This window comes from Procambarus clarkii, chromosome 41, assembly GCF_040958095.1.
Source record: "Procambarus clarkii isolate CNS0578487 chromosome 41, FALCON_Pclarkii_2.0, whole genome shotgun sequence".
In the NCBI taxonomy this organism is placed as follows: Eukaryota; Metazoa; Arthropoda; class Malacostraca; order Decapoda; family Cambaridae; genus Procambarus; species Procambarus clarkii.
Genome location: NC_091190.1, coordinates 10,266,933 through 10,286,821, shown reverse-complemented (window position 1 = coordinate 10,286,821; position 19,889 = coordinate 10,266,933).

Genomic DNA, 19,889 nt, shown 5'->3' with positions numbered 1-19,889 from the left:
CTGAATGGTCCCCAGGACATATGCAACTGAAAACTCACACCCCAGAAGTGACTCGAACCCATACTCCCAGAAGCAACGCATCTGGTATGTACAAGACGCCTTAATCCACTTGACCATCACGACCGGACATAATGAGGTGATAGCCGAGGCTATTTGAACCACCCCACCGCCGGCACTCGGATAGTTATCTTGGGCATAGCATTTTACCAAATCACCTCATTCTTTGGGGCAACACGTGAGGAACACAAATGCGAACAAGCCTGAATGGTCCCCAGGACATATGCAACTGAAAACTCACACCCCAGAAGTGACTCGAACCCATACTCCCAGAAGCAACGCATCTGGTATGTACAAGACGCCTTAATCCACTTGACCATCACGACCGGACATAATGAGGTGATAGCCGAGGCTATTTGAACCACCCCACCGCCGGCACTCGGATAGTTATCTTGGGCATAGCATTTTACCAAATCACCTCATTCTTTGGGGCAACACGTGAGGAACACAAATGCGAACAAGCCTGAATGGTCCCCAGGACATATGCAACTGAACCTGGGAGTATGGGTTCGAGTCACTTCTGGGGTGTGAGTTTTCAGTTGCATATGTCCTGGGGACCATTCAGGCTTGTTCGCATTTGTGTTCCTCACGTGTTGCCCCAAAGAATGAGGTGATTTGGTAAAATGCTATGCCCAAGATAACTATCCGAGTGCCGGCGGTGGGGTGGTTCAAATAGCCTCGGCTATCACCTCATTATGTCCGGTCGTGATGGTCAAGTGGATTAAGGCGTCTTGTACATACCAGATGCGTTGCTTCTGGGAGTATGGGTTCGAGTCACTTCTGGGGTGTGAGTTTTCAGTTGCATATGTCCTGGGGACCATTCAGGCTTGTTCGCATTTGTGTTCCTCACGTGTTGCCCCAAAGAATGAGGTGATTTGGTAAAATGCTATGCCCAAGATAACTATCCGAGTGCCGGCGGTGGGGTGGTTCAAATAGCTTCGGCTATCACCTCATTATGTCCGGTCGTGATGGTCAAGTGGATTAAGGCGTCTTGTACATACCAGATGCGTTGCTTCTGGGAGTATGGGTTCGAGTCACTTCTGGGGTGTGAGTTTTCAGTTGCATATGTCCTGGGGACCATTCAGGCTTGTTCGCATTTGTGTTCCTCACGTGTTGCCCCAAAGAATGAGGTGATTTGGTAAAATGCTATGCCCAAGATAACTATCCGAGTGCCGGCGGTGGGGTGGTTCAAATAGCCTCGGCTATCACCTCATTATGTCCGGTCGTGATGGTCAAGTGGATTAAGGCGTCTTGTACATACCAGATGCGTTGCTTCTGGGAGTATGGGTTCGAGTCACTTCTGGGGTGTGAGTTTTCAGTTGCATATGTCCTGGGGACCATTCAGGCTTGTTCGCATTTGTGTTCCTCACGTGTTGCCCCAAAGAATGAGGTGATTTGGTAAAATGCTATGCCCAAGATAACTATCCGAGTGCCGGCGGTGGGGTGGTTCAAATAGCCTCGGCTATCACCTCATTATGTCCGGTCGTGATGGTCAAGTGGATTAAGGCGTCTTGTACATACCAGATGCGTTGCTTCTGGGAGTATGGGTTCGAGTCACTTCTGGGGTGTGAGTTTTCAGTTGCATATGTCCTGGGGACCATTCAGGCTTGTTCGCATTTGTGTTCCTCACGTGTTGCCCCAAAGAATGAGGTGATTTGGTAAAATGCTATGCCCAAGATAACTATCCGAGTGCCGGCGGTGGGGTGGTTCAAATAGCCTCGGCTATCACCTCATTATGTCCGGTCGTGATGGTCAAGTGGATTAAGGCGTCTTGTACATACCAGATGCGTTGCTTCTGGGAGTATGGGTTCGAGTCACTTCTGGGGTGTGAGTTTTCAGTTGCATATGTCCTGGGGACCATTCAGGCTTGTTCGCATTTGTGTTCCTCACGTGTTGCCCCAAAGAATGAGGTGATTTGGTAAAATGCTATGCCCAAGATAACTATCCGAGTGCCGGCGGTGGGGTGGTTCAAATAGCCTCGGCTATCACCTCATTATGTCCGGTCGTGATGGTCAAGTGGATTAAGGCGTCTTGTACATACCAGATGCGTTGCTTCTGGGAGTATGGGTTCGAGTCACTTCTGGGGTGTGAGTTTTCAGTTGCATATGTCCTGGGGACCATTCAGGCTTGTTCGCATTTGTGTTCCTCACGTGTTGCCCCAAAGAATGAGGTGATTTGGTAAAATGCTATGCCCAAGATAACTATCCGAGTGCCGGCGGTGGGGTGGTTCAAATAGCCTCGGCTATCACCTCATTATGTCCGGTCGTGATGGTCAAGTGGATTAAGGCGTCTTGTACATACCAGATGCGTTGCTTCTGGGAGTATGGGTTCGAGTCACTTCTGGGGTGTGAGTTTTCAGTTGCATATGTCCTGGGGACCATTCAGGCTTGTTCGCATATATATATATATATATATATGCCTATACTTGCATAAACCACAAGTGAAGATAAACAATCTTTGGACAACACCCACCAGTGGGACTCGAACCCAGAAAGCACAACTACCTTCCAGTAGCTGGCATAACTAGTATGCTTTAACCCACTACGCCATCAGACCTTACAAAAGAAGTAGATAGTTCGAGATATATATATCTCAAACATCTCTACCTCCCGAAGGCACCAGATGAGTGAGGGGTCAGTCTGCAATTTTCGTCAAGCCACTGTCAATGTGAGAGAACTCGTGTCCAGCTTATAAGCCTATACTTGCATAAACCACAAGTGAAGATAAACAATCTTTGGACAACACCCACCAGTGGGACTCGAACCCAGAAAGCACAACTACCTTCCAGTAGCTGGCATAACTAGTATGCTTTAACCCACTACGCCATCAGACCTTACAAAAGAAGTAGATAGTTCGAGATATATATATCTCAAACATCTCTACCTCCCGAAGGCACCAGATGAGTGAGGGGTCAGTCTGCAATTTTCGTCAAGCCACTGTCAATGTGAGAGAACTCGTGTCCAGCTTATAAGCCTATACTTGCATAAACCACAAGTGAAGATAAACAATCTTTGGACAACACCCACCAGTGGGACTCGAACCCAGAAAGCACAACTACCTTCCAGTAGCTGGCATAACTAGTATGCTTTAACCCACTACGCCATCAGACCTTACAAAAGAAGTAGATAGTTCGAGATATATATATCTCAAACATCTCTACCTCCCGAAGGCACCAGATGAGTGAGGGGTCAGTCTGCAATTTTCGTCAAGCCACTGTCAATGTGAGAGAACTCGTGTCCAGCTTATAAGCCTATACTTGCATAAACCACAAGTGAAGATAAACAATCTTTGGACAACACCCACCAGTGGGACTCGAACCCAGAAAGCACAACTACCTTCCAGTAGCTGGCATAACTAGTATGCTTTAACCCACTACGCCATCAGACCTTACAAAAGAAGTAGATAGTTCGAGATATTTCTCATCTGGTGCCTTCGGGAGGTAGAGATGTTTGAGATATATATATCTCGAACTATCTACTTCTTTTGTAAGGTCTGATGGCGTAGTGGGTTAAAGCATACTAGTTATGCCAGCTACTGGAAGGTAGTTGTGCTTTCTGGGTTCGAGTCCCACTGGTGGGTGTTGTCCAAAGATTGTTTATCTTCACTTGTGGTTTATGCAAGTATAGGCTTATAAGCTGGACACGAGTTCTCTCACATTGACAGTGGCTTGACGAAAATTGCAGACTGACCCCTCACTCATCTGGTGCCTTCGGGAGGTAGAGATGTTTGAGATATATATATCTCGAACTATCTACTTCTTTTGTAAGGTCTGATGGCGTAGTGGGTTAAAGCATACTAGTTATGCCAGCTACTGGAAGGTAGTTGTGCTTTCTGGGTTCGAGTCCCACTGGTGGGTGTTGTCCAAAGATTGTTTATCTTCACTTGTGGTTTATGCAAGTATAGGCTTATAAGCTGGACACGAGTTCTCTCACATTGACAGTGGCTTGACGAAAATTGCAGACTGACCCCTCACTCATCTGGTGCCTTCGGGAGGTAGAGATGTTTGAGATATATATATCTCGAACTATCTACTTCTTTTGTAAGGTCTGATGGCGTAGTGGGTTAAAGCATACTAGTTATGCCAGCTACTGGAAGGTAGTTGTGCTTTCTGGGTTCGAGTCCCACTGGTGGGTGTTGTCCAAAGATTGTTTATCTTCACTTGTGGTTTATGCAAGTATAGGCTTATAAGCTGGACACGAGTTCTCTCACATTGACAGTGGCTTGACGAAAATTGCAGACTGACCCCTCACTCATCTGGTGCCTTCGGGAGGTAGAGATGTTTGAGATATATATATCTCGAACTATCTACTTCTTTTGTAAGGTCTGATGGCGTAGTGGGTTAAAGCATACTAGTTATGCCAGCTACTGGAAGGTAGTTGTGCTTTCTGGGTTCGAGTCCCACTGGTGGGTGTTGTCCAAAGATTGTTTATCTTCACTTGTGGTTTATGCAAGTATAGGCTTATAAGCTGGACACGAGTTCTCTCACATTGACAGTGGCTTGACGAAAATTGCAGACTGACCCCTCACTCATCTGGTGCCTTCGGGAGGTAGAGATGTTTGAGATATATATATCTCGAACTATCTACTTCTTTTGTAAGGTCTGATGGCGTAGTGGGTTAAAGCATACTAGTTATGCCAGCTACTGGAAGGTAGTTGTGCTTTCTGGGTTCGAGTCCCACTGGTGGGTGTTGTCCAAAGATTGTATATATATATATATATATATTGGTGTATACTGGCAGCAGGTTTTCTTTCAAACATGTTTCACTGAATATGACCGCATATTCTGTATTTATTATTTTCTGGTTTAGGGCTTCTATCCCTCTAACTATTTTGGGCTTAATAACAGGGCTTAATTGAAATAGGAGTTCTCCAAAACTCATTTTCGTACTTTTAAGGTGAAGAAAAGAAGTGATTTACTATAGAGTGTATTACACTTATTTGTATAATTTGCACGACGTTTCGAACCTCCATGGTTCATTCTCAAGTGAACAGATCTTACAATACTAGTTGATTTTATACCCGCATTAGGTCAGGTGATAATACAATGAAGGTGAAAACATGGGGGGAAACATAAGGGATAAACATAGGGGCTGCAGAAGGCTTATTGGCCCATACGAGGCATCTCCTATCTAAACACAAAGATTAATCCAGTGTAATTGGCCTGTTATGTTGGACATTGTCTTCTGTGTTGGCATCGATATGTTCTTGTCTTGTCCTTACTCTCATGGTGAAGATTAATCCAGTGTAATTGGCCTGTTATGTTGGACATTGTCTTCTGTGTTGGCATCGATATGTTCTTGTCTTGTCCTTACTCTCACCATGAGAGTAAGGACAAGACAAGAACATATCGATGCCAACACAGAAGACAATGTCCAACATAACAGGCCAATTACACTGGATTAATCTTTGTGTTTAGATAGGAGATGCCTCGTATGGGCCAATAAGCCTTCTGCAGCCCCTATGTTTATCCCTTATGTATCCCCCCATGTTTTCACCTTCATTGTATTATCACCTGACCTAATGCGGGTATAAAATCAACTAGTATTGTAAGATCTGTTCACTTGAGAATGAACCATGGAGGTTCGAAACGTCGTGCAAATTATACAAATAAGTGTAATACACTCTATAGTAAATCACTTCTTTTCTTCACCTTAAAAGTACGAAAATGAGTTTTGGAGAACTCCTATTTCAATTAAGCCCTGATGCTAAGAAAATAGTTAGAGGGATAGAAGCCCTAAACCAGAAAATAATAAATACAGAATATGCGGTCATATTCAATGAAATATATATATATATATATATATATATATATATATATATATATATATATATATATATATATATATATATATATATATATATATATATATATATATATGAGAGCATATAAGAATAAGAGCAACATAAGAATAGAGCGACATAAGATATGAGAGATATATATATATCTCATATATATATATATATATATATATATATATATATATATATATATATATATATATATATATATATGTATATATATATATATATATATATATATATATATATATATATATATATATATATATATATATATATATGAGAGCATATAAGAATAAGAGCACATAAGAATAGAGCGACCTACCATGAACACCCAAATCACGGAACTATTTACTCTACCCACCATGAGAGTAAGGACAAGACAAGAACATATCGATGCCAACACAGAAGACAATGTCCAACATAACAGGCCAATTACACTGGATTAATCTTTGTGTTTAGATAGGAGATGCCTCGTATGGGCCAATAAGCCTTCTGCAGCCCCTATGTTTATCCCTTATGTATCCCCCCATGTTTTCACCTTCATTGTATTATCACCTTACCTAATGCGGGTATAAAATCAACTAGTATTGTAAGATCTGTTCACTTGAGAATGAACCATGGAGGTTCGAAACGTCGTGCAAATTATACAAATAAGTGTAATACACTCTATAGTAAATCACTTCTTTTCTTCACCTTAAAAGTACGAAGAGAGTCTTCGTAAAAGATAGAGAGAGTCTATCCAGAATCACACTGCGGATTCAGAGCTGGCAGGTCCACCATCGACATGGTCTTTTCCCTCAGACAACTGCAGGAGAAATGCAGGGAACAGAAGCAGCCACTCTTCGTAGCCTTCATAGATCTGACGAAGGCCTTCGACCTCGTCAGCAGGGATGGCCTGTTCAAGATCCTCCCCAAGATCGGATGCCCACCCAGGCTCCTCAGCATCATCAGATCTTTCCATGAGAACATGAGGGGCACCGTGGTCTTTGATGGCCTAACATCTGACGCCTTTGACATCCGAAGTGGAGTAAAGCAGGGCTGCGTACTGGCTCCAACCCTATTCGGGATTTTCTTCGCAGTTATGCTGCGGCACGCCTTCGGATCTGTCACGGAAGGCATTTTCCTCCGGACCAGGACGGATGGAAAGCTCTTTAACCTCGCCAGGCTGAGAGCCAAGACGAAGGTTCGGCTGAGGTGTCTGCGCGACTTCCTTTTTGCCGACGACGCAGCAGTCACTGCTCACTCAGCTGAAGACCTCCAACGGCTCATAACCCGCTTCAGCGAGGCCTCTCAGGCTTTCGGACTCACCATCAGTCTGAAGAAAACGCAAGTCATGGGACAAGGAATGGACTCCCCACCTGACATCGGCATCTCTGATTCCAAACTGGAAGTCGTTCACGACTTCGTGTACCTGGGCTCCACAATCTCTGACTCCCTCTCTCTTGATACGGAGCTAAACAAACGCATCGGTAAGGCATCTACTACCATGTCCAGACTGACAAAGAGAGTGTGGGCCAACAATAGGCTAACTGAGCATACTAAGATTCAGGTTTACAGATCCTGTGTCCTGAGCACTCTCCTTTATGGCATTGAGTCTTGGACACTCCGCACCCGTCAGGAAAGACAGCTGAATGTCTACCACATGCGCTGCCTTAGACACATCTTGGACATCACCTGGCAGGACAAGGTGACAAACAACAACGTCTTGGGGAGAGCAAGAATCACCAGCATGTACAGAATGCTGAAACAGAGACGAATGCGCTGGCTCGGACACGTTGTGCGAATGGGCGACGGCAGGATCCCCAAGGATCTCCTGTACGGAGAGCTGAGGCAGGGAAAGCGTCCAACAGGCAAGCCCCAGCTACGGTACAAAGACGTATGCAAAAGGGACCTGAAAGCCATGGACGTCGATCTTGCTATATGGGAGACACTGGCTGCAGACCGTTCAGCCTGGAGGCAGTCTGTTCAAAGAGGTCTCTCCAAGTTCGAGGAGTCACTTGCCAAGGAATCGGAGGCAAAGAGACAGAGAAGGAAAGCCGGTAGCCGGGAAGACAGACCAGAATCGGACTTCGTTTGTGCTCGGTGTGGGATGGACTGCCACTCTCGGATTGGCCTCAACAGTCACACCAGATGCTGCACCAGGATTGACAACTAGGGCGCAACTCCATAGTCTCCCGAGACTGAAGGATGCCTACTATATATATATATATATATATATATATATATATATATATATATATATATATATATATATATATATATATATATATATATATATATATATATGTCGTACCTAGTAGCCAGAACTCACTTCTCAGCCTACTATGCAAGGCCAAATTTGCCTAGTAAGCCAAGTTTTCATGAATTAATTGTTTTTCGACTACCTACCTAACCTAACCTAACCTAACTTTTTCGGCTACCTAACCAAACCTAACCTATAAAGATAGGTTAGGTTAGGTTAGGTAGGGTTGGTTAGGTTCGGTCATATATCTACGTTAATTTTAACTCCAATAAAAAAAAATTGACCTCATACATAATGAAATGGGTAGCTTTATCATTTCATAAGAAAAAAATTAGAAAAAATATATTAATTCAGGAAAACTTGGCTTATTAGGCAAATCGGGCCTTGCATAGTAGGCCAAAAAGTGAGTTCTGGCTACTAGGTACGACATATATATATATATATATATATATATATATATATATATATATATATATATATATATATATATATATATATATTTATATATATATATATATATATATTTATATATATATATATATATATATTTATTTATATATATATATATATATATATATATATATATATTTATTTATTTATATATATATATTTATTTATATATATACATATATATATATATATATATATATATATATATATATATATATATATATATATATATATATATATATATATATATATAATACATATGAGAGGATGTGCAGTGACTTAATATCTAACATATTCAGAGATTTGAGTAGGGGTACCGAGTGATGTCTGGGGCCAGAGTTAGATATTGTCCTAATAGCAGCTTTGTGTTGAGTAATTAGAGGACGTAAATGATTTTGGGTAGTGGAACCCCAAGCACAAATACCATAGTTGAGATAAGGATAGATGAGGGAGTAATAGAGCGTCACCAGGGCAGGGCAGGGTACATAATATCTCATCTTAGAAAGAATGCCAACAGTTTTTGAAACTTTTTTTTATATATTTAGAATGTGTCCCTGGAAATTCAGGTTATGGTCAATGAGAACGCCAAGGAATTTGCCATCTATTTTGTTACAAATTTGGGTATTATTTATCCTGAGATTTATTTGATTTGAGGATTTATTGCCAAATAAAATATAGAAAGTTTTGCCAATGTTGAGGGTGAGTTTGTTGGCAGTAAGCCAAAGATGAACTTTATTTAGCTCAGTATTCACTGTGACATTAAGAGCAAGTGTGGCCCCTGGCCCCAGGACTGGAGTAATGAAGGTTGTGTCGTCAGCAAATAGAATTGCTTTGAGGTGTTGGGAGGCATTTGGAAGGTCATTAATGTAGATGAGAAAGAGGAGAGGGCCATGTATGCTGCCCTGAGGAACACCAATGTTGATGGGTAGGGTGGGAGAAATTGAATTATTCACAGAAACATACGGGAGCCTGTCAGTAAGGTAAGATTTGAGGTATTGCAGGGAGTTCTGAGTCCATAATGATGTAATTTAAGAAGGTTTATGTGGTTGACAGTGTCAAAAGCTTTACGCAGGTCCACAAATAACCCAACAGGGAACTCTTTTTATCAAGAGCTGCATGAATCAAGTTAATCATACTAATAAGTGCATCGTTAGTGCTTTTTTTTTGGGTCTGAAGCCATATTGACACGAGCTAAGTATATTGTGTTTGGCTAGATAAGAGTAAAGCTGCTTGTAGATTAGTTTTTCAAATATTTTTGACAAGTTTGGCAAGATTGATATAGGTCTGTAGTTGTTAACATCAGCGAGATCACCACATTTGTGGACAGTGGTTACTTTCGCTTTTTTTTTTAGAATATCTGGAAAGGTTTGGAGTTCAAGTGACTTGTTGAAGAGCAATGCAATATCAATGCTTTTTTTTCTTTGATTTCATTTATTACCTAGTTTGCCTAGCCTCGCCATACTCCCTTACTCCATTGTACCTCTGGCTTTGCCTGTGTCTCAAATTGCAAATTGTTACATACAGTGTACCTGAGAGTACTTGTAAGCAATCTACCTCATTTTTCTTTTTTTGTTCATTTTGTTTTTTATTGTATAGTCTTGTTTATATACTTTTCCCCCTTCTATATCAAAATTCTATTCTGTAATTGCCATTCTTGCCTTTTTTTTCTACAACCAGCCTTTTTATGCCGACAAGTATAGACCCAGAACTAAACCTCTTATCCACTATCTATGACAATCATCACTTTAATTATCTAAATTGCAGATATTTTGCAGCACATGATGTAAACAATGTATTAACACATAATCACAATATCTCTGTAATCAACTTGAACGTTAGATCCCTAGGTAAACACTTCGATGATGTTAGTGCCTTGATTGAAACTATTGACAACAAATTCTCTTATTATACTTACTGAAACGTGGTTGAAAGAGGATACTACTCAACTCTTTAACATGCCTAACTACTCAGCAATTCACAACTGTCGTCAAAATCAGAGAGGTGGTGGTACTGCTCTTTACTACCTCCAAGAACTAACATGCTTAAAAATAATTAGAACTAGAGACTGCTGTGGGGAGTATATCTTCGCCAGTTTCAGAGTCAAGGGTGCCGAGTCTGTCCTGTCTGTGGGTACAGTCTATAGAATTCCTAACACTGATGTGTCCGAATTCAACTCAAACCTTAGAAATCTAATACTAGATAACAGACTGAACAAAAACCATCTAATTATCGCAGGGGACTTCAATATTGACCTCTGCGAGCCTGAACACCCTACTGCTGTTAGCTTCCTCAACTGTATGAATTCCTGCTTCCTCATACCCTTAATCACTAGACCTACTAGAATCACTGATAGTACTGCCACGACTCTAGATCACATCTGGCCCAACATAACCTCTCCGCTTACTTCAGGTATAATCACCGATAGCACTACAGACCATTACCCCACATTTCTCTTAACAAACATTAACAAACCGCCTCTAGAGACAAGGGAGTTAAGCTTTAGGCTGCACAGTGAAACTGCTGTAGACAATTTTATAACTGCTGCTGATAATGTCAACTGGGAGTCCGAGTTGGGAAACATAGGGAACATCAACCTAGCAGTGCAATCTTTTCTTCAAAAAACTCTCAACCTTTATAGCACCCACTGTCCTATGCTTTCGAATCAAGTCACAACCAAAAGGCTTAACAATCCTTGGCGTACAAAGGGAATACTTAAATCCATTAATAAAAAACATGACCTTGAGAAGAAGTATAGGTTAGGAACCGTCTCCAGAGAATTCTCAAAGAATTACTCGTTATTGCTATCTAAAATAATTAGATGAGCCAAAACTAAGTACTACGAAGATAAATTTACCCAAATAAAGAGCAACATTAAAAAAATTGGAGCACAATTTCACAAATATTGGGATCTAAGAAGATTTTAAATAACAAACCAACACTCCTGTCCAATAACGATGGTCAGCTTTCAGCCTCTGATTCTGCTATTGAGTTCAATAGGTTCTTCTCTTCCATTGGGACATCCCTTGCAAATGATATTCCATCTTCCAGTACGGATATTAAGGACTATCTTACAGGTAACTATCCACAGTCTCTGTACCTAAAGCCTACTAATTCCACTGACGTCAATGAGATAATCCTTTCCCTTAAAACCAAGTCTAGTGCCCTTGAGGAGATACCAACCTTAATTTACAAAAAAGCCTCCAGATCTTTAGCCCCTGCTATTGCATTGCTCTTCAACAAATCACTTGAACTCCAAACCTTTCCAGATATGCTAAAAAAAAAAGCGAGAATAACCCCTGTCCACAAATGTGGTGATCTCATAGATGTTAACAACTACAGACCTATATCAATCCTGCCTAACTTGTCAAAAATATTTGAAAAGCTAATCTAAAAGCAGCTTTACTCTTATCTAGCCAAACACAATATACTTAGCTCTTGTCAATATGGCTTCAGACCCAAAAAAAGCACTAACGATGCACTTATTAGTATGATTAACTTGATTCATGCAGCTCTTGATAAAAATGAGTTCCCTGTTGGGTTATTTGTGAACTTGCGGAAGGCTTTTGACACTGTCAGCCACCAAAACCTTCTTCTTAAATTACATCATTATGGAGTCAGAGGACACTCCCTGCAATACTTCAAATCTTACCTTACTGACAGGCTCCAGTATGTTTCTGTGAATAATTCAATTTCTCCCACCCTACCCATCAACATTGGTGTTCCTCAGGGCAGCATACTTGGCCCTCTCCTCTTTCTCATCTACATTAATGACCTTCCAAATGCCTCCCAACACCTCAAACCAATTCTATTTGCTGACGACACAACCTTCATTTACTCCAGTCCTGACCCCCTTGCTCTAAATGCCACAGTAAATACTGAGCTAAATAAAGTCCATCTTTGGCTAACTGCCAACAAACTCACCCTTAACATTGACAAAACCTTCTATATTCTGTTTGGCAATAAATCCTTCAATCAAATAAATCTCAGAATTAACAATACCCAAATTTGTAACAAATTAGATGGCAAATTTCTTGGCGTTCTCATTGACCACAAGCTGAATTTCCAGGGACACATTCTAAGTATATCAAAAAAAGTTTCAAAAACTGTTGGCATTCTTTCTAAGATGAGATATTATGTAACCCTCCCTGCCCTGGTGACTCTCTATTACTCCCTCATCTATCCATATCTCAACTATGGTATTTGTGCTTGGGGTTCTACTACCCAAAATCATTTACGTCCTCTAAATTTTAATTACTCAACACAAAGCTGCCATTAGGACAATATCCAACTCTAGCCCCAGACATCACTCGGTACCCCTACTCAAATCTCTGAAGATGTTAGATATTAAGTCACTGCACATTCTCTAATGTGTATTATACATATATATAAAACGTTGAACTGTAATGCCACTCCTGACCTCAAAAGCTTCATTGAAGGTTGTAACAGAGCCCATGAGCACCACACCAGAAATAAATTCAGTTTTGATATTCCAAGAGTACGACTTAATCAAACTAGAAATGCTCTACAAATCAAGGGACCCAGAATGTGGAATGACCTTCCCAACCATGTTAAAGACTGTACCTCTCTCAGCCAGTTTAAGATAAAAACGAAGCACTTCCTAATAAATTCCCTGTAACCTCCCTTACCCCCCTATTGTCAACCCATGTCTGTTTTCTTAAACAACGCTGTTTGTCGACCTATCTGTATTTGTGCTGCTTTTTCAGCCATGTTTCCCCCTTTTTATCTTTATTTTTATTTGTTCTGAACACATTTTATTCTTTATACTCATTTAGTATTAAGTTTTAGTCATTAAAGTTTTTCCTGCCCGAAACGCTTTGCGTAATAGTGGCTTTAGGCATTGTATGTACTAGCTCTATCTATAAATCTATCAATTTATGTAAAATCTCTTGTATGTATGTACCTTACCTGAATAAACATTTTATTTTTTTTTTTTATTTTTTATCAGGGGGGGGGGGCTAAAGATCTGGAGGCTTTTTTTGTAAATTAATTATTTATTTATTTTATTTATTTATTTATTTTATTTATATATATACAAGAAGGTACATTGGGATTTTGAGGATACATAGTATAGTAATTACAATCTTGTAAAGCCATTAGTACGCCCAGCATTTTTGGAAGGTCCCTAATCTAAGAAAATTTTAAGTACGTAAATACTTGCAAAATTTATAAAAAATTATAACAGTTACAATGCAAGAAAAAAAATATAAGATGAGAGAAAATTGTAGAGAAAATTGTAATTATAATAAAGCACATAGATAGCTCAGATTGGTTGCAATGACAACTTGAATGGTAGTTTAACAAAAATTAGTAGTCACAATACAGCATATGGCTAGCACATAAAAGAAGACAGCAATGAACACAATGATAAAGTTGTTTGGGTTAAGTACATATAGATTGGGAGATTGGGTTACACTAGATACAGAGCAAATTTAAAGCTCAGTGTAGGAAACTACGTAGATGAAATTAGGTACTTTTTGTTTTTGTTTTTAAATGAGGCAAAGGTTTGACAGCTTTTCAATTCACTAGGGAGTGAGTTCCATAGACTAGGTCCCTTAATTTGCATAGAGTGTTTACACAGATTAAGTTTGACCCTGGGGATATCAAAGAGATATTTATTTCTGGTGTAGTGATAATGGGTCCTATTACATCTGTCCAGGGAGAGTTTCAGAGCATGGTTGGCATTTAAGAACAGGGTTTTGTAAATGTAGTTGACACAAGAGAATGTGTGGAGGGAGTTAATATTTAGCAAGTTTAGGAATTTAAACAAGGGAGCTGAGTGTTGTCTGAAAGCAGAGTTTGTTATTATTCTGATAGCAAATTTTTGCTGGGTGATGATGGGCTTAAGGTGGTTTGCAGTGGTAGACCCCCATGCACAGATACCATAATTAAGATAGGGGTAGATTAGTGCATAATATAAAATAAATAAAAATAAAATAAAATGTTTATTTAGGTAAGGTACATACATACAATAAATTTTTACAAAGATTAGTTGACTTATAGGTAGAGCTAGTACATACAATGCCTAAAGCCACTATTACGCAAAGCGTTTCGGGCATGATAAACTTAAATGACAAGCTTAATACTAATTGAGCATAATGAGTAGAATGAAAACAAGAAATGAAAACATAGATGAAAAAGCAGCACAAATACAATAATGTCGACAAACAGCGCTCTTTAAAAAAACAGACATTGGTTGACAATAGAAGGGTAAGGTAGGTTACAGGGAATTTATTAGGTATAGCTTCGTTTTTAACTTAAACTGGTTGAGAGAGGTACAGTCTTTAACATGGTTGGGAAGGTCATTCCACATTCTGGGCCCCTTGATTTGTAGAGCATTTCTAGTTTGATTAAGTCGTACTCTAGGAATATCAGTGAGAGGAGAGCAGAGTTAGGAACATAATATCTTATTTTAGAGAGTATACCAACGGTTTTAGAGACTTTCTTAGTTATGTGTTGAATTGGGTGCTGAAGTTGAGTCTCTTGTCTAGGAATAGGCCAAGAAACTTGCCATCATTTTTATTACTGATGTTAATGTTGTCTATCTGCAGCTGAATTGCATTCGATGATTTGCTTCCAAATAAGATGTAGTAGGTCTTTTTTATGTTTAATGTTAGTTTGTTAGTTGACATCCATAAGTGGACTTTTTTTTATTCATTATTCACAACATTATTTAGTGTATGTGGGTTGGAGTCTGAATAGATAAGGGTAGTATCATCAGCAAACAATATAGGTTTAAGAATATTAGAGACATTAGGCAGATCATTGATATATATTAGAAATAGAAGAGGTCCTAAGATCCTGTGGCACTCCAACTGTAATTGATAGAGTGGAAGAAGTTGTATCATTGATGGTTACATATTGGTGTCTGTCACTAAGAAAGGATCGGATGTAGTCAAGGGCAAGGCCTCGGATTCCATAATGCTGCAGTTCAAGTAAGAGGTAGTTGTGATTAACAGTATCAAAGGCTTTTCTTAGGTCAATGAAGAGTCCAATCGGAAACTCATTTTTGTCAAGGGCTGAGTAGATTACGTCAAGGAGACTAATGATTGCATCATTGGTGCTCTTTTGGGACTGGAAACCAAACTGACTGGGGCTGAGTATGTCGAATTTTACGTGGTAGGAGTAGAGCTGTTTGTAAATAATTTTTTCAAATATTTATTCAAATATTTATTCATTCTATTCAAATTTGATAGAATGGGTAGATTTGATATTGGTCTATAATTGTTTATGTCCGCCGGATTGCCTCCTTTATGGACTGGTGTTACTCTTGCTTTTTTAAGGATATCAGGGAAGGTATGACACTATAGATTTGTTGAATAGTAGAGCTATGGGTGGGGCAAGGGCACGGGAGGCGCTCTTGTATACAATGGACGGAATTTCACTGGTGTTCCCTGCCTTGGTTTTTAGAGAGTGTATGATGGACACAACATCTGCCGGGCTGATTGGTGAAAGGAGAAGAGAGTTTGGATAGCTGCCTGAGAGATATGTGTTAATATGTGTCTGAGTCTGTGGGATTTTACTGGCAAGATTAGCACCAACCGATGAAAAGTAGCTATTAAATTCATTTGCTATTTCTAAATCCGTTGACGGTGTATACCCATCCTTATAGAGTTTTATTTGGTTATGTGAGTGTTGTTTAGTTCTAGGATACTCGAGATTGTTTTCCATGTGCTTTTCATGTTGCCTTTTGCTTCATTGAATCTATTCACTGTTATGATCCCAGGTAGCCAAAAAACGAGTTTCCCCTTTGAGAATTATTCTATCAAGCTTGACCTGATTAGAAGGTCTAGGAAATATTGAGGTGAAGACACAGATGTAAAATAGTTGGTCGGATTTGATAAACAATTTGAGATTATGGGCAGTGAATAAGAAAATAGATAAATGACTGGTTAGGAGATGTAGATAATTTGCTGGAGGCATGAGGCTCGCTTCTGGAGGGCTTTGATCTCACTTGAGTGCCAGACAGCGCAAGGGGAAGCCGTGCTCCGTTTGAGCTCCCGTCAGAAAGGAACCCCTAGCGATATATCTCCAAGAGAAGAGAAGTGTGCAGACGTGCCAGCTGTGGAAACGAGCTGGAAACGTTGTAGTCTCAATTAAGTCCTGGACGGCGAGGTGTGTTTATTAAGCCGCCCAGAGACATTATCGTGGGCCGTGGGAGTGCCCTGACCAGACTCTGTCAGAGGGAGGAGTGCCCTCGACTAGGCAATCTGTGGTAAGCACGATTTAAGCCAGTTCATAGTGATTACTTGTAGTTGGTCGTGTGCCCAGCGACAGTAGCAATGTTTATTGATAAGTTAGACATGTTTTGATAAGGCAGAAGGCCTAAAATAAGAGAGTGGAGAGGGAGGAACATCCTGGAGGACGGAGCGACATCCGTCTCCTCTGAGCGCTGGCAGGTGACTGAGGGAGCCCAGCTCCTGGCTGCGGAGGACCCTCCCAGTGTAACACGGGTTTGGGTCCTCTCTCTTTCTTCTCTACCTTCTACTCCCTCTACCCGTATTCTTACTTTTTATTCTCTACCAAGGGACTCCAAAACTTTTACTAAAGCCAACTCCACGCCACGTGGTCCTAAGACGATTGACCGACTTAGGATTCTACACCCAGTATGACGTGACCTAAGCTCTGAGCAAAACCCTAGAGTCGCCTCTACGCTGCCACCACCAGACCAGTAACACAAAGCAATGATCGAGGTCTGGATCGATCACGCTAATTAATCAACCTAGGGCTTGATCCCCACTATAAACGATGACCTTGAGTGTGGAATAAATTACACGGTAATGATAATTCCGATTCGATGTTAGAATCGGCGCCCAATCCAACTTTACCTCGTGTGGACCACGTGACCAGGACAAGTTTACACATAAAACACATGGAAATAATGAAATGCAAAATATTAACAAATTTAATTTATTAAAAGAAAACTAAAACAAAATCTAAATATGTTCACTCCCTGTCACTTTAACACTCCCTACTTGACCTGAATGGCAATTGAGACTATTTCTATACATAACCATAGCAACTATACCTCTATGTTTTCCAGCTAAGATGTTGGGCTGGTCTCGGGGAGAGGTAAGATGTTTGACCTCTCCCAGCTGCTTCTGTGACCACACTGATCTCTTCCTTGTCTGCTCTACCCCAGACAAGAGTATTGTATCCTTCCGCCTAGTCAAAGTTCTACCCAGTTACTAGCAAGGTTTAAGTTATAACAATTAACCTCTGTTGCACTTAATTGATCCAGACTGGTTGAATTATTTTACTGAATTAAATTACAAACATCTAACGGCAGAGCTGTTCCCGATCCCCAAAATGGTTAATTGAACTTTGAGAAATACTAGACATGTCAACCCTGCTGACCTATGACCGCCGGTCACTCCGCCTTAAAAGTTAGATCTGATTCGTGACGTCACTGATGGTGACTTAAACTCAATAATTAGAATACTCTTGATGTTGTACCCAGTACTATTATACAATACAATTTTAATAAAAAATGAATAAAGGCTAATTTCTCTAAATTACTGAATACTATAGGATGATTCATTATACGCAGCTATGAACAAAGCGTCGGTTATTTCCACCGCGAATTCCCCTGGGGGTCAGGTCACCATGCGGGCTCAGCTTCCCATTCTCTTTTGTCGATAAACCACTCTGGATAATTCTTACAACAGCCTAGTTTGTTACAACCCCCCCCGCACAAGCACTTAGTAAACCTTGTTAATTTGCTAAAATTCACGAGGTTTAGTATCCAAACCCACAATTCAACTCATGCCACAAACAAAAGCTAACCTAACTAATAAAATTCGACAAATATTTGAGTGTCCAACATCAACATGTTTAAATTCATAAATTTCTCAGCTGTCAACTGACAGCAATCCTCAAACATCAGGAAACATACATCCTATCCTTACTGACATAGCTAAATAACATGTCCCTACTCTACCATCAAAAACTAGCTATTAAACTCTCTTGGCTCTTCACTAGCCAAGTCCATGTGTCCCCTAGAGCCGGCCACACCGTGCTCAAACAAACATTAAAGTTATATCATCAGACTGAACTTTCAGTCATCCGGGAGCGTACTACGGAACTATCAAGCTCACATCCGTGTACTAACCACTCCCCATCAATGTCAACCTTGACATGCTAAGGAACACACCTAACGTTTATTACATGTATCTAAAAAATATAAAAAAAAATCCTATACTATATCACAGGTTTCAGCTGACTGTACAGCCAAGTGTTCTCACTCACTAGAAGTGTCAATGTTTATATTGGTCCGCCTCTCCTGTGTTCAAACATTCTGAAAAAAATAGCACAACATAATTTTCCATAACCGTTTGTTCTGGGCTGAGACAATTACACAGGGGCTTCGATTTTGATTACTGACCAATTTATAGAGTAAAATTTTCATATATTATACCAGAATTATTTTAAATCTGTTTTTCAACATTTAAAAAGTATTGATTCTAAATCTGTTTTTCAACATTTAAACAAAAGTGTCCAGATGTTCTTTACACAGATGTTCAGAGCCAACTTTGTTGTTTGTATCAATTGTTCATATTGAGTAAACGAGAAAAAAAAATCGATGCTGCTGGATGCTGAATGTAGTCGCTGACGATGACGGTGTCGATCTTGCTTCTTCTCATGTGTAGACATCAATACCTGGTCCTCTTGTACTCCCATCCGGTACTACTGAATGACGACAGAGTGTAGTAGAGCTGAGTGCCAAGTGACAGCTGTAGAATACTGTTACTTCGGCCATTAATCTTGCTCTCGACAGTCCACACGCCTTCATATCAATCACAGTTCACACGGCAGTCTTGATGTTAAACTTGACGTCGCAGATGACCACAGCAGAGCAGGACTGGATGTACCAACGGTGTCTCTTAGCAGGAGTGATGTTAGAGGGTCGTAGAGGCGGGTTGCTTGTTTGCAGAACAGGTGAATCTCGTCTTCCATCATTGCTCACGTCATCTCAGGCGTTTCTTGATGTCACCAGGTTACTAGGCCGTAAACACCAACTGTGTATACCCTCGTACCGCCGACTTTAGGCCAAAGGAGACAATTTTGCGACCTTCTATTGGCGAGTCCCGGTACTCTGTAGGGAAACCGTGCCTTCCACCTGTGACCGCCTTACTTCCGCTTTCTTGTTACTTCAGATGACGTAATCATTAATCTTCCGGCGAAATTCTTGAGTACTGCTACGTGCTTTCCATTTCTTGACCTCTCCTCCAACACTGCTGGAATGACTGCAGTCTTGATGACGCAGCAGGTGGGTATTGGTGATCTCGAGACAGCTACCCCGGCGTTGTATGGCACCTCC